At 42.0% G+C, this 14,819-nt stretch overlaps 1 pseudogene; it reads left to right on the forward strand.

The window, feature by feature from the left end:
* Positions 1-7,293: 7,293 nt before the first annotated feature.
* Positions 7,294-12,333, forward strand: LOC122484364 (annotated as a pseudogene).
* Positions 12,334-14,819: the final 2,486 nt, after the last annotated feature.

Raw genomic sequence — 14,819 nt, forward strand, 5'->3', positions numbered from 1 at the left:
TTGTTACAGAAGCCCGGGATTTTCCTCACTGCATCAGCTTCACTGACCAGCAGAGGGCAGTACAGACAGTGACATCACTGCAGGTGGTTTGGTGTGATGGAGCGACTTTTTAAAATTTGTTATCCGAATTGTGGTAAAAACGCATAACATAAATTTACCGTTGTAACCACTTCTAATTGTATAGTTCCTTTGTTCCTTAGTGTTAAGTATCTTCACATTGTTGTGCAAACAGTCTCCAGAACTTTTTTATCTTACAAAACTGAAGGCCATAGATCGGGACCAGGACAATTCCCCATTTTCTCCTCTGTGTACCCCCTGGCAAGCCACCATTCTACTTTCTGTTTCTGGCAATTTGAATGCTCTAGAAAGCTCAGATAAGTGAAATCATCCAGAGCTTGTTTGTGTTTGGCTGGCTTCTTTTAACATAATGTCTTTCAAGGTGCATCCATGCTGTGGTATGCGTTGGACTTTAACTTCCCTCTTGAAATGATTAGTTTTGCCTTTTGCACAATATGCAGATGGCACAAATCTCCTCTTCCTCGATTTGCACACTTCTTGGTATGTCATGTATTTGGAAGTGGGGGCATCAGTGTCTTCCTTCAACTTCTGCCTGTGTGAGCCACATCCATGCATTCACTGGACCTGTGGGGTTAACTGAAGGATGGGAAAGGAGCAGGAAATCAGCATACCCATTCAGCGGGCAGCCCCTGCGAAGGGTGTCTTGGCTGTATGCATAAGACAGGATGTTGTTCATATGCCCCTTGTAACTCGGTGTTTCCACATCTGGGAATCCGATTAAAAGAAATGACTCAAGGAAGAAAAAAGAATTCACATTCAAAACGTTGAGAGTGGCATCAGTGGTGAGGTGCAGCTCACATCTCCCTGCAAGAGGGAATGTGCTGTGAGGCTGGTGGTGAGCTCACAGCCTCCAGCTGCTGCCCATTTGGGATCTGCCCCATATTTGGGCCAAGTCTATATTCTTGTAGGCAATTGGAAGAGACGTCCCTTAGCAGGTGGGCTTTAAGCTAAACCCTGAAGGATGAACAGAATTTACTCAAACAGCAGATAGAAGGGTGTTCTAGCAGAAAAGTTATTCATTAGTCAGCCTAATAGCAGAATTTCACCCCTCCACCTTGGTTGCCACGGTTTGTGCTCCCATTGGACCCATCTTGTTCTCACAATGGCCCTGAACATACTCTCACCTTGAATCTGCAAATGCTGCTTCCAGTGAATGATTCCTGGCCAGCCAGGGATCTCTTGGAAAACCCCTGGATCTTTAAAATAGACTTGCTAAGTGTTGGTGTAGTGATCAAGGTCATATGTCATCTCCTAGGTGAGTTAGAAACAGAAAAGGAAGTAGAGCGGACTTTGGAACACTGGGGGAATCTATGCAAACACAAAATGTGTTCATTTCAGCTCTGGTGTAAATATCATAGAGGAATAAGCTCAGATTCCAATAAAAGAACAGCCACTCTGGCAATCCCTATCAAAATAACACCAGCATTCTTCACAGAGCTAGAAAAAACAATCCTAAAATTTGTATGGAACCAGAAAAGACCCTGAATAGCCAAAGCAATCCTGAAAAAGAAAACCAAAGCTGGAGACATCACAATCCCGGACTTCAAGCTATATTACAAAGCTGTAATCATCAAGACAGTATGGTACTGGCACAAAAACAGACACTCAGATCAATGGAACAGAATAGAGAACCCAGAAATGGACCCATAAACATATGGCCAACTAATCTTTGACAAAGCAGGAAATAATAACCAATGGAAAAAAGTCTGTTCAGAAAATGGTGCTGGGAAAACTGGACTGTGTAAAACTGGGAAAACTGGACTGCTGCAGAAAAATGAAGCTGGGCCACTTTCTTACACCATACACAAAAATAAACTCAAAATGGATGAAAGACCTAAACGTAAGGCAGGAAGCCATCAAAATCCTAGAGGAGAAAACAGGCAACAACCTCTTGGACCTTGGCTGCAGCAACTTCTTACTGACATGTCTCCAGAGGCAAGGGAAACAAAAGCAAAAATGAACTATTGGGATCTTATCAAAGTAAAAATCTTCTGCACAGCAAAGGAAATAATCAGCAAAACTAAAAGACAGTAGACAGAATGGGAGAAGATATTTGCAAATGACATATCAGATAAAGGGTAAGTATCCAAAATCTATAAAGAACTTATCAAACTCAACGCCCAAAAAACAAAGAATCCAGTGAAGAAATGGGCAAAAGACATGAATAGACACTTCTCCAAAGAAGACATCCAGATGACTAACAAACACATGAAAAAATGCTCAACATCACTCATCATCAGGGAAATACATATCAAAACCACAATGAGATGCCACCTCACACCAGTCAGAATGGCTAAAATTAACATAACATTAACAACTCAGGCAACAATAAATGTTGGCAAGGATGAGGAGAAAGGGGAAGCCTTTTGCACTGCTGGTGGGAATGCAAACTGATGCAGCCACTCTGGAAAACAGTATGGAGGTGCCTCAGAAAATTAAAAAAAAAAAAACCTATCCCACAACCAGCAATTACACTACTAGGTATTTACCCAAAGGATATAAAAATGCTGATCCGAAAGGCACATGCACCCCAATGTTTATAGCAGCGCTATAAACAATAGCCAAAGTATGGAAAGAGCCCAAATGTCCATCAACTGATGAATGGATAAAGAAGATGTGGTATGTGTACTCAATGGAATATTACTCAGGGATCAAAAAGAGTGAAATCTTACCATTTGCAACAAGGTGGATGGAACTATGCTAAGCTAAGCAAAATAAGTCAGAGAAAGACAAATATCATATGATTTCATTCATATGTGGAATTTAAGATACAAAACAGATGAACGTAAGGGAAAGGAAGGAAAAATAAGGAAAAAACAGAGGGAGACAAACCATAAGAGACTCTTAAATACAGAGAACAAACCAAGGGCTGCTGGAGGGGAGGTTGGTGGGGGGATGGGCTAAACAGGTGATGGGAATTAAGGACGGCACTTGTGAGGATGAGCACTGGGTGTTATATGTAAGTGATGAACCACTAAATTCTATTCTTGAAAAAAATATATATACAGGGGCGCCTGGGTGGCGCAGTCGGTTAAGCATCCGACTTCAGCCAGGTCACGATCTCGCGGTCCGTGGGTTCGAGCCCCGCGTCGGGCTCTGGGCTGATGGCTCAGAGCCTGGAGCCTGTTTCCGATTCTGTGTCTCCCTCTCTCTCTGCCCCTCCCCCGTTCATGCTCTGTCTCTCTCTGTCCCAAAAATAAATAAACGTTGAAAAAAAATTAAAAATATATATATATACATATATTTATTAATAAATTAATAAAATGTCAGAAGTAAAAAAACAAAAAAACAAAAAGACCCCCAGCCATTCCTGCCTACTCTTGTGGGCAGAGGATGACTGTGTTAACTTAGGCCACCCATCCGCCAGCACCTGAAGCTCCAGTGACCTCCTCTGGTTTACATGGAAGATTGCAGCGTAAACCTGTAGCAGCCCAAATAAAGGGGAGACTCCAGACATGGGAGCATGTGAATAAATCTTGAAATAAATTCATACCAGGGCTGCCAAGGTTGGGGTGTGTGGACAGCATCTTCACCACTGCAACCTTTTCCACTTGGCAAGGCTGGCACACTGCCTCCGGAGTCCAGCTTCTGGTGTGTCCTTCTGGAGGAGTACGATGGGAAGGCAGGAAGGCAAGTGTGGATATAAAGTTAACATAGGAGCTTGGCTTGTCCCCATGTGATGTGTCTTTCTCTCTCAGGCCTAAATTGCCTGGTACAGGAGCTGAAGGCTTGGAAAACTGCAAACAAGGTGTTGCACCCAAACATTCCTGCATTTTCAAAGAAACTCCAGGAGTGAGGGTGGCTCAGCAGTGCCACACCTTCGAGCATCCACCTTTGCCTCTGTCAGTGTGGGGAAACCTGCCAGGACATGTTGGAAATGGAGCGGGATAAATAAAAGAAGAGCCACATGCTTGGCCCCAGTACATGCTCTGGGACAGACATGCTCCAGGCCTGTCTCTAGGAAGCCTGATTCCATGTGGTTCCCTATCACAGGCGGGCTGGGAGCTTGTAGCTCTGCTCCAAGGCACCCCTCCTGGTCAGTGACATTGTAGTTCATCCGTTTTTGCCTGGAATCCAGTGACTGGACGAGCACTGGGCAGCATGAGTTGTTAGCAAAAGGGCTGTAAGCATCTCCTTCCCAACTGACCAAATGTGCAATGGCCAGGGGACTTGGGGAGTGTGTGCTCATGCCCCTTCGTTTCCTGGAACAGGGGTTCTTTGATAACACATTTTGAAATAGGCTGGGACCTTTGGTGTAAGACATCTGTTTCAGAGACAGGAGGGGTTTAAGGAGGAGCCTCTTCCCTACTCTCTCTCTCTTCCTTTCTCTTTCTGTCTCATTTTAAGCCACTTTTATAATGTGAATGCTCTACTGTTTACATCTCCTTATACTCATATTCTGGCAACCGTTATAGAGGCCAAACACAAAAAGGGCTAAAAAAAAACCAAAAAAAAAACCACACAACAACCCATCAACCAAGGGAACAGAAGAGAATAGTCATGCCAAGTTAGGGCAGGCTTAACGTTAGAAATTGGTATAAAATAGCAAAGAATAAATTAAAAAGATGGTATTAAAACAAAAGTCTAAGCATCCAAAAACAGGAAGAGAGAGCATTTTTAGTGAGAGCAAAATTTAAATAAAATTCATCAATAATAAGATTGAATAAAGGAAAATAATATTTATTCATAACAATAGCTATCAATAGCCAAAAACGTTTCTGTAGTTGTACATGAGGCACTGTCTAAGCACTTCACGGGTCTCACACGCTCCTCACAAGAAATATCCAAGAATAACAGTAGTTATTCCCACTGAAAAGATAATCACCCGGAGTCCTGACAGATAAAACAACTTTTTCAGGGTCAGTTAGGGAGCGACAAAGATGGGATTCCAACCCAGGAAGTCTGATTGCAAAGCCTACACTCAAAATTGGATGAAAAGCTTCAGCTGTTTTCATTCACATTACTACTTTTGTTTTTTCTTTTGAAAGAGAGAGCATGAGTAGGGGAGAGAGGCAGAGGAAGAAAGAGAGAATTCCAAGCAGATTCCACACTCAGCATGGAACTGGATACTGGGCCTTGAACCCATGACCCTGGGATTGTGACCTGAGCAGAAATCAAAGAGTAGGAAGCTCAACCAACTGAACCACCTAGAAGCCCCCTATTCACATTACTTCTGACATCAAATGAGAGTGCTTTTCTTTTCCTCCTAACACCAACTACATAGTGTCTTTTCCAACACCACTTCTTGGATTCTCTGATGCCAACTGGATGTCCAGCAATTCTGTCACTACTCAGAGTTGGCACAGATGCACAGGTTAAGGACTCAGTTCCACAGGACAGTCCCCACTTCAGATGTCCGTCTTAAGTCCTGGGCACCTGTACTCCTGGCAGATCGGCTCTACATCCGATCTTCCCATGACCCCCTCCTCAGCCTTGATAATTTGCCAGTTGGCTCACAGAACTCAGGAAGGCACTCTGTTTATGTTTACTGATTTATTAGGAAGGATACAAATCAACAGCCAGATGAAGGCATATACAGAGAGTTCCAGAAACATCTGTGTAGAAGCTCCAGTCCTTGTGGTGTTGGGACGAGTCATGTGAATATGCTCACCAAACAGGAAATTCTCCAAGTCCTATCATTTACAGTTTTTTTTTAATGTTTATTTTTGAGAGAGTGAGCGGGGAGGGGCAGAGAGAGGGAGGAGACAGAGGATACAAAGCAGGCTCTGCACTGATAGCAGAGAACCCCATGTGGGGCTCGAAGTCATGAACCATGAGATCATGACCTGAGCCAAAGTCAATGCTCAACTGACTGAGCCACCCAGGCGCCCCTCATTTAAGGATTTTTATGGAGGTTCCAATACATAGGCATGACTGATTAAATCATTGACCATTGGCAACTAAACAAAAGATTCTCCTGTTATCCCATTGCTTAAGAAATTCCAAGGGCTTTAGGAGCTCAGTGCCAGGAACTGGGGACAGACCAAATATATACATTTCTTCTTAGGTCACAAAGCAAAGCAAAATTAAGAGAAGTATTGTGTCATCGGTTCCCAAAACCACTCTCAGGTTAAATGATTTGTTGGACAGACTTCCAGAACTCAGAAAAACTTTCCTTTGTGGTTGATTTATTACAGTAAAAGGATACAGATTAAAATCAGCAAAGAGAAAAAGGCACATAGGGTAGAGTCCAGGTGAAAGCAGGCATGAGCTTCTAGCTGTTCTCTCCCAATGGAGTTGTACAGACAGTGATGTACTACCAGTGATGTGTGACGGCACGTACAATGGCCAACCTGGGAAACTCACCTGAGTCTTGGTGTCAGAGTTTTTTTTTTTGGATTCAGTCATATAGGCACGGAGGCCAGCCCCAGAGGTCAGACTGAGACAGTGTGGCTCAAGACTTCAGGTGAATGAAAAGAAGGGTTAATCATAAATCACATTGTTAGCAGAAATTATCTAGCAGAGGCCACTGTCTCAGATATACAAAGACATCCTTATCAGGCTGAATAGTCCAAGGGCTCAGAGGTTATCTGCCAGGAGCTGCTGGTTTGGGAATGTGCAGGGTACTAGCAACCCAAGCCTGTTGAGTTAATCCTCACTGCTCAGTTATGTTTAAGATAAAAGTAAAAAGTACACAATAAAAGGCAACGATGTAAAGCAACTGAGGGTTAACAGCATCCAAAAATGATTTAGAAAAAGAAAGAAAAATGAAATTAGATATTAGACTTGAGGTCTATAAGAAGTTTTCTGAGAAATCCCTCAGAAAAAGATCTCTTGGGGTGCCTGCCTGGCTCAGTTGGAGGAGCATGTGACTCTTGATCTCAGGGTTGGGAGTTTGAACCCCACATTGGGTGTAGAGATTACTTAAAAATAAAATCTTTAAAAAAAAAAAAAAGAAAAGGAAGGGCACCTGGGTGGCTCAGTTGGCTGAGCATCTGACTTCAGCTCAGGTCATGATCTCATTGTTTGTGAGTTGGAGCTCCACATCGGGCTCTGTGCTGGGAGCCTGGAGACTGCTTCAGATTCTGTGTCTCCCTCTCTCTCTCTGCCCCTCCCCCTCCCCTCAAAAATAAAAACATTAAAAAAATTTTTTTAAAAAGGAAAAAAAAAGATTTCTTGCTGAGCCCCAGGCTCTTTCTTCCTGAGCTATAACTTGGTGGAGAGATTTGACCTACCCTCTTGGCTGCCAGGCTCTGCATCTTGTGTTCTGATTACATGTCCTTTACTGTGGATGGGGTGGAGATAGCGGGGCTAAGAGCCACTGGTCCCAGCAGCATCTCTGAGCTGGTCCCAGCAAATGTACAGTGAGGCTGCCTGGGTCCTTGCAGAGGAGAATCTCCGTGTTTCTGAACCAAGTCACTGCAGATGGGAGTTGAACAAAACCAAACTGTTTGCTGACAGCTGAACCATGCAGAGAAAAATTACTGCAACTGACTTTAAAGCACAGCAGTTTATTATATGGCTTTAGCATGATATACCCCGAGGATAAAAATAAATAGAATTGCAATAACAGTTTATAAAATTTTCAGTGATAACGTTATTAGTAATGCTATCAACATTGTTGTTCTGAAGTTGCTATATATATATATATACACACACTTATACATGATTAGGCAGTTAAGTAAACAATTATGTTAGCAATCTAAATAATTATACTAATGTCATTAGGATCCAAGATTGTCACTGTAAGAGGGAAGAATTACAGATAAAAACAAAGACATTAAATAAAAACCATGAAATCTGAAATTTGCACTGGAAAAGATCAGTGTGAACTCATGATGAATTTTACCCTTAGGAAAAATAAAGTGCAAATGCATGTTTTCAGATCACACATATTTTTCATGTCCAGGCTGGAAAAAACCCAGAAACAATGACCAACCCAGGTTATGATCTCTTAAGATAATTTCCCAGTGGAAGAAACCATTGCCCTTGAAGAAATGGTTGATTGCAAGTCTGAGAAAGGGAATTAACAAGATAAGCCTGGAAGACCTTTTTGAAGCTGAAGGAAAGGAAGTTGTCAAAGAATAGTGGAATCGTGTCAAAGGGCTCAGAAGCTAACATGAAGGGAGTCCCACTGACCAAGAACTCAATGGACAGAAACTTTTTGAAGATGACAAAACCCAAGGGTTCATAATGATACCACAAATATAAAGATCTTTGCTAACCAACTCATTGTTCTGAAAGCTGCTAAGTAAAGGAAAAGAGTTAAGAATTGATTCTGCTTTTCCTGTCCTAATTAATGCTGTCTCGCCAAATAAGTATTATGGGACAGTTCTCTAGAGGAGAATTCTAGCTGGTGAATGCAGAAGGAATAACAGAATTAGAATATCACACACATTGGTTTGTGTTCTATGGCTGTTGGACGGCACCTCTCTGGAGCATGGTTTTGAAGGAAACACCATGGATGGTCCAGCTCACCATGAGGCCAGAAGGTGCTATTGAGAGTGGACACAGACTTTGATTTGGAGCAGTGCTTTGCAAAGGTTGGTCCCTCAGACAGCATCATCGGCATTACCTGGGAATTCTTAGACTCCCAAGAATACTCTAAAAAATAAAGCCTATCAATCTAAACAAAACAAAACACCAATTGTTAATGCACTCCAGCAAATGTCATCAGTGGCTCCTAAAACTGATAGGTGAATAGCCAGCGGGGAACTTTGTAATGGTTGGAAAAGTCTGATGAAAAGTCAGGACCCACGGATCAGTACTGACCATCACAAAAATAGAGATGGTCACACTTTACGTGTACCCTAATGAGATGCACTAGGAAGTTCACAACCACAGTCAGGCAATGTTCTTGCTATAGATTTAAACCCGATCCTGATTAAGATTCTCCATCTAATTGCAAGTTTGCAGGAAATACAAATTGCAGAAAAACAGGTTAAACAACACATAGGCTTCAGAAAAACAGGTTACACAAATCCAGAATGTGGGAACGTCTATTGGACAATTTTTTCAACAAATAATTTGAATGAAGATAAGAACACGAGTGAGAAATCTTGTTTGAATTTTGATTCAAACAAATCAACCGTAAAGAGGTGCTTACGGGCAGATTAAACCCTGACAGGATGTTCTGTAACAGCAAGAGATTATTAATTATTTTATCCATGTTAATTGCATTGGGTATATTTTCAAAAGTCATCTTTTACAGATACATAATGAAATATCTGCAGGTACTATGATACGGTATCTGGAATTTGTTTCAAAATAATCCATACTTGATGGTATGTATTGCGGGAAGGCTTACTCTCTTTTGTGTTTGCCATTCTATCATGGATACTCAAAATTTAAAAGCCTTTTAAAAAATATTTGGAGCATGTTCCCACCCTCCAAGGCAAAGCCAGTCTCCCAATATTGAAGGTGTTGAAAATGCTGACTACAGGGGCTCCCAGCCTCATTTATAGCTAGGACACAGGCACCAGACACAGACTCTATCAATTATATGCGCTGTTCCTTGACTTTGGATAAGCAGCCTGGTGGCCAGGGACTTGCGAGTATCAGCAAGCAGTTCTAGTGGCAACACTTAATATTCTTGATCAGAGGCGTCTGGGCACAGTAACAATGGGGCTTCCACAGGGCACCTGCAACACGATTAGGGAGATGATTGCAGACTAAATAGCAGTTAGGCTATATCCTAAGAGACATTCCAGCCCAACTAGAGGGAGATTCAGGTTGTTCACCCATTTTCTATTCGTTTCCTGCTTAAAGAGAACTTCCATGAATTACCACAAGATGGCGGTCTAACACCCCACCATCTGCCTCACATCCTGTTCCAAGCTACCCATTAATACAAGTGAAACTTACTTCCTTTCTGCTAAAGCCACCCCCACTTGCCTTCTCAAGAATATCACTTTAGCCATTTCCCCCTTTTCCCAGAATCATTGATTTTTCATGCTCTTATTGGGTCATTACCTCCAGCATACAAGACTGTGATTTTTCCTGTCGTAAAAGAAATAACTTCTCGAGTCATTTACACTTTATTCCTTTGCTCTATTTGTCTGTATTTGGTGTCTCCGTTTCCTCTTCTACAGTTGTCTCTTTGAACAGCTCCAGTCAGGCTTCAGTCCCCCTCAGTTTATGGAGGGGCATCATCAGAGTTTACCGGTAACTTCCACCTTCATACACCCAATGGTCAACAATCAGTTCTCATTTTATTGGACCCATCAGTAGGATTTGTATATTTCTCTTTCCTTGATGAACACACTTGTCTTCAAGGGTTCCCTGAATTCTTCCATTCTAGTGAAAGAAGAAGTGCGAGGAGGAAAAAGGAAAGGGGAAGGGAAAGCAGATGTTGAGTATTTACTAAAATTCAGACACTGCTCAGTATTTTATATATAAATTACCTCATTTAGTATTTATAGCAATTGAGTGAGATATGTGCTATTTCTTCAGATTCTGCAGATGACAATGTGTTCCACAGAGATTAATCTCTATGTGGCTCCATAGAGATTATGGTCTCTAAAACCATTTTCACACTGAAAAACTTGTTGGAAAAATAGCTGATTTCACATTTGGATAAGGCAGATTTTTATAAGACCAACTTTTTTTTTTTTGTAAGTTCTAGGAAGTTTTTCATTCTACAATGCAAGAAAATGTCTTAAAATTAATGAGGTCATGTCAAATGAACACAGCAGCTGACCTAAAAGGGAAACCACTGACCAAAGTTGTCACAATTTGAGCTCAGAAAGGAGAGTAATGATTGTAGAATGTAGGAGGGTGTTCAATCTGAGTCCACAATGATCCACAGAAAGTTACAGAAATAAAACACGAATGGGTCTAAAAAAAGTTGATGAGTATTGTTGGTTCATTTATTTCATTTTTAAAAATCAGAAAATTTCTAATGCTAAATAGCTTTTTTGTTGTTGTTACGATTGTATGTTTGAAGAATTTCAGACCTAATGAAGTCCATGAGTTGTAAATTGAACAGCCCGGTACTCTTCATTTGGATTCAAAATCATCAACATTTGGCACATTTTTAGGCATCATGATCCTTTAGCCCCTAACTAGTGTATAAATACAGTGATATTTTCTTATATAACCGCAAAACAGTTGGCTTTAATCAGAAAACTTGGCTTTAATACAATATAATTAACAATATTATTAATACATAGTCCATATTAAAATTTTTCTAATTTATCTCAATAATGCCCTTTATAGCAATTTATTTTTCTGGCAGCTTCTTATCTGTTGACACACTTTGCACTTAACTGCAATCACTTTAGCCCTCTCTAACCTGAGACTGTTTTTCACATTTTCATTTTCATTCATGATGTTGATGTTTTTGAAAAGTGTAGGCCAGTGTTTTTCAGAATACCCCCAATTTGGGTTTGAATGTTCACTCATTAATCGATTCAAGTTATGTGGGACGTACTTGATGTACAAACTCAAGATTGTGTTTTTCTCAATGCATTGCATCAAAGCACAGGATGTTGGTGACTTTGATGGCTTGGCTAGTGGTGTCCACCTCATGAGATTGTGTTTTCTGATGCAAGGAGAGGTGGCGGTAGAATGACACTGATAAAGCCATGTGAAATGTCCAAAATTCTGTTCATTTTAAATATCCTCAGTAGTTGTATGCTCCTAAGACTAGGAGAGAATGAAACATTAGCTACAGAGAGAGGTCTTCTATATTTGCATTTCTTAAGAATCCATCCAATTTGTGCACACTCCCGGCAGCTGGCTCTAGAGCCCAGGGCTTCCCATCACGTGCTTTCTTTCCTTCTTTTCCCCTCCTGGGGTCCCGGGGTCATGCACACCACATTGAGTGGCCAGTTGTGGGAAGGGGTGAGTGGGCTGCGTGAAGGTGGAGGACAAGGCACGTGGACTGGAGAGAGGCACCCAGCACGGCAGGAAACTGAGAGCCCCGTGGGACCCTTGAGACAGAACTGGACCTGGTGGAGCACACTCTTCGGAAGCAGTTCCCCCACTGACTGCCCCGGAGGCCCAGTGACATTTATGTCAATGTGAAGACTGACTTAAGGCCCAGCTGGCCTGCTGCCAGAAGCTACTGGAAGGACTTGGGGCCAGAACTGGTCCAGTGAGGTCCGCATTCACCCTTGAGCCTGGCCATCAACCCTGCCATCAACTTTGCCCTACCACTGCAGGTGGAAAGCCTCCAGTCCTTGCAGGTGGCTGCCAGTATGCCCCCTGGGGAGCTTGTAGAGGAGCTGGAACCAGTGTTTCACAAGAACCCCTGACCCAGATCCACAACTTGGCCATCCATCTCCTGTCTTCAGGGTCACACCAAGTAACTGAAAGTAGGCTGGCCATCTTTATACAGCCAGCCCCACACAGCCAGGCCCAGATGTGGCCCCACTTGTACGGAGTTCTGTCATGGACCTCCTACCAGAGCCGTGTAAGAAAAAAAAACCAGTCCCCTTCACAGCTCAGGGAACTCTGAATTGAGAGGGGGAGCAGTGGGTCTTCCTGAGTCTTCCTCTCCCTACTCCGTTACCCAATAAACTCTTTTCAAATGCTTATTTTTTTTAATGTTTATTTATTTTTGAGAGAGTGTGCGAGAACACATGTGGGGAAGGGGCAGAGAGAGAGGGAGACACAGAATCTGAAATAGGTTCCAGGTTCTGAGCTGTCAGCACAGAGCCCTACACAGGGCTCGAACTCATGAACCGTGAGATCATGAGCTGAGCTGAAGTTGGTCGCTTCACTGACTGAGCCATCTAGGTGCCCCTAAACAATCGTGTGGGGACTGATTGTATGGTTGCTGAGGAAAGGCAGCTATCCCTACTGAAAATAGTACAGAATTAACTGGACTAGTCTTTTCCAATATTTATCTAGTTTAGAATGCAAAATATTGCAATCCAGTTTGATGGAGCTATCCGTTGTGACATGGGCCTGTGGGTGAACAGATCATACCCATAGATGATGGGATATAATGGGACATTATCAGCAATACACCAAGTGAAATACTGAGATGTGCAACAGCACTGATGTGTCTCACAGGCATTTTGGTGAATGGAAATCTCAGGCATAAAATGGTACCCAGTATGTGGTGCTAATTTTATGAAGTTCAAGAACTTGAAAAACGAATCACTAAGGAAATCTTAACCATGGTTGTGTCTAGTAGGGCTGTGAATTGACTGGCAAGGGGGCATAAAAGAACTTTCAGAGGTGATTGAATTGTTCTATTTTTTGGAAGGGATGCGGGTTTCAAGAGTGTAAGCTTGTTTCAACTCTCAGAACTATAACCTAAGATCTGTGTGTTTGTAAATTATACCTCATTTTATTTATTTATTTATTTTTTATTTAAAAAAAATTCTTTTTTCAACGTTTATTTATTTTGGGGACAGAGAGAGACAGAGCATGAATGGGGGAGGGGCAGAGAGAGAGGGAGACACAGAATCGGAAACAGGCTCCAGGCTCTGAGCCATCAGCCCAGAGCCTGACGCGGGGCTCGAACTCATGGACCGTGAGATCGTGACCCGGCTGAAGTCGGATGCTTAACCGACTGCGCCACCCAGGCGCCCCAATTATACCTCATTTTAAAAGACTCTCTGTGTTAAGCTTTCCAAGTTACTGTATGTGCAAAAATTATTTTAATCTGTCCTTCTAATTAAGTGTTTTGCCTGTCTTTATGACTGTAGTTGGCCTTAAATTAAACCTTATAATTAGAGCTGAACCTTTCCTGAGAACTTAAATGTTATCACTTCTCTGGTAAGTATCTGGGGCTGCTCATGAGGACCCTGAAGTCAGTGTGATTGTTATTCTTCTGAACATAACCAGCCTGTTCCCTCTTTCTGGAGGCTTATCATATCTTGTCAGCATCATTGATGCTGGAAATTCCATAATAATATATCTAATGAGTTCTTTTCACACTCAGCTTTTAAGTGAGTTCTTTCAATCTGAAGACATTCTTCGTTTTTTGAAAATCTGCTGCTTCTGCTACCTCTTTCCTCTTTTTCCTTTTAAATTGTTTATATCACCCCATTTGCTCTGTTCTCATTTTTTGGAATTCCATTTGGATGGATGTTAAGACTTGTCAGCGTTGTTTGCTTCTCTTTTCTTTCGTGTTTTCCATCTCGTCTTCATTTTCAGGTTGTGTTCTGAGAGAATCTTCTAGATCTTCCAGCTTTGTGATTGTCAACTCTATCCACTTTGCCACTTTGCTGTTCACTCCCTCTATTGAGATTTTTTATTCAGAGTTCCAGTATTTCATTTCCAAAATCTATACGTGATTCTTTTTTATGCATGTAACAAATAGCACAGTTACGCTTATTTGAGGTCTTCTAATTGCTCTGTTTCTCTCTTAGCAGGTGTGACTTCATCTACAGGTGAGTTTCATTCCTCTCTCTCATTGTCATGTCTTTAGTTATTCCTGGTTTTCTTTTCATCTTTGAGTTTGAGAGTTCCTCTTCACACTTTTAAAAAGGACATTACTGTTGCCTGTCCTGGCATGGGGGGTGGGTGGGATGGGACATGTTAAAAATGTGACTACAGTTTGCCATCTTTGTGTGAGGCCCTCTGCTCTTCCAAGAGTCAGCTACAATTGCTCTCAGTCCCCAGTACCCTTCCTAACTGCCTCGTGTTGCAGTAGTCCTCACGCTGGCAATACACTTAGTAAAAAATCAGTATAGAATCAAGGGTCAACCAGCAAAGCATTGCATCATCTAGCTCTGATAAATAATAGCCCTGAGCTGTGTTTGCTAAAATCTATATGCCTATTGACTCTGGACTGAATGTGCCTCTTATGCTTTCCTTCCTTCCTTCCTTCCTTCCTTCCTTCC

The sequence above is a fragment of the Prionailurus bengalensis genome, chromosome D1, assembly GCF_016509475.1.
Source record: "Prionailurus bengalensis isolate Pbe53 chromosome D1, Fcat_Pben_1.1_paternal_pri, whole genome shotgun sequence".
Classification (NCBI taxonomy): Eukaryota; Metazoa; Chordata; class Mammalia; order Carnivora; family Felidae; genus Prionailurus; species Prionailurus bengalensis.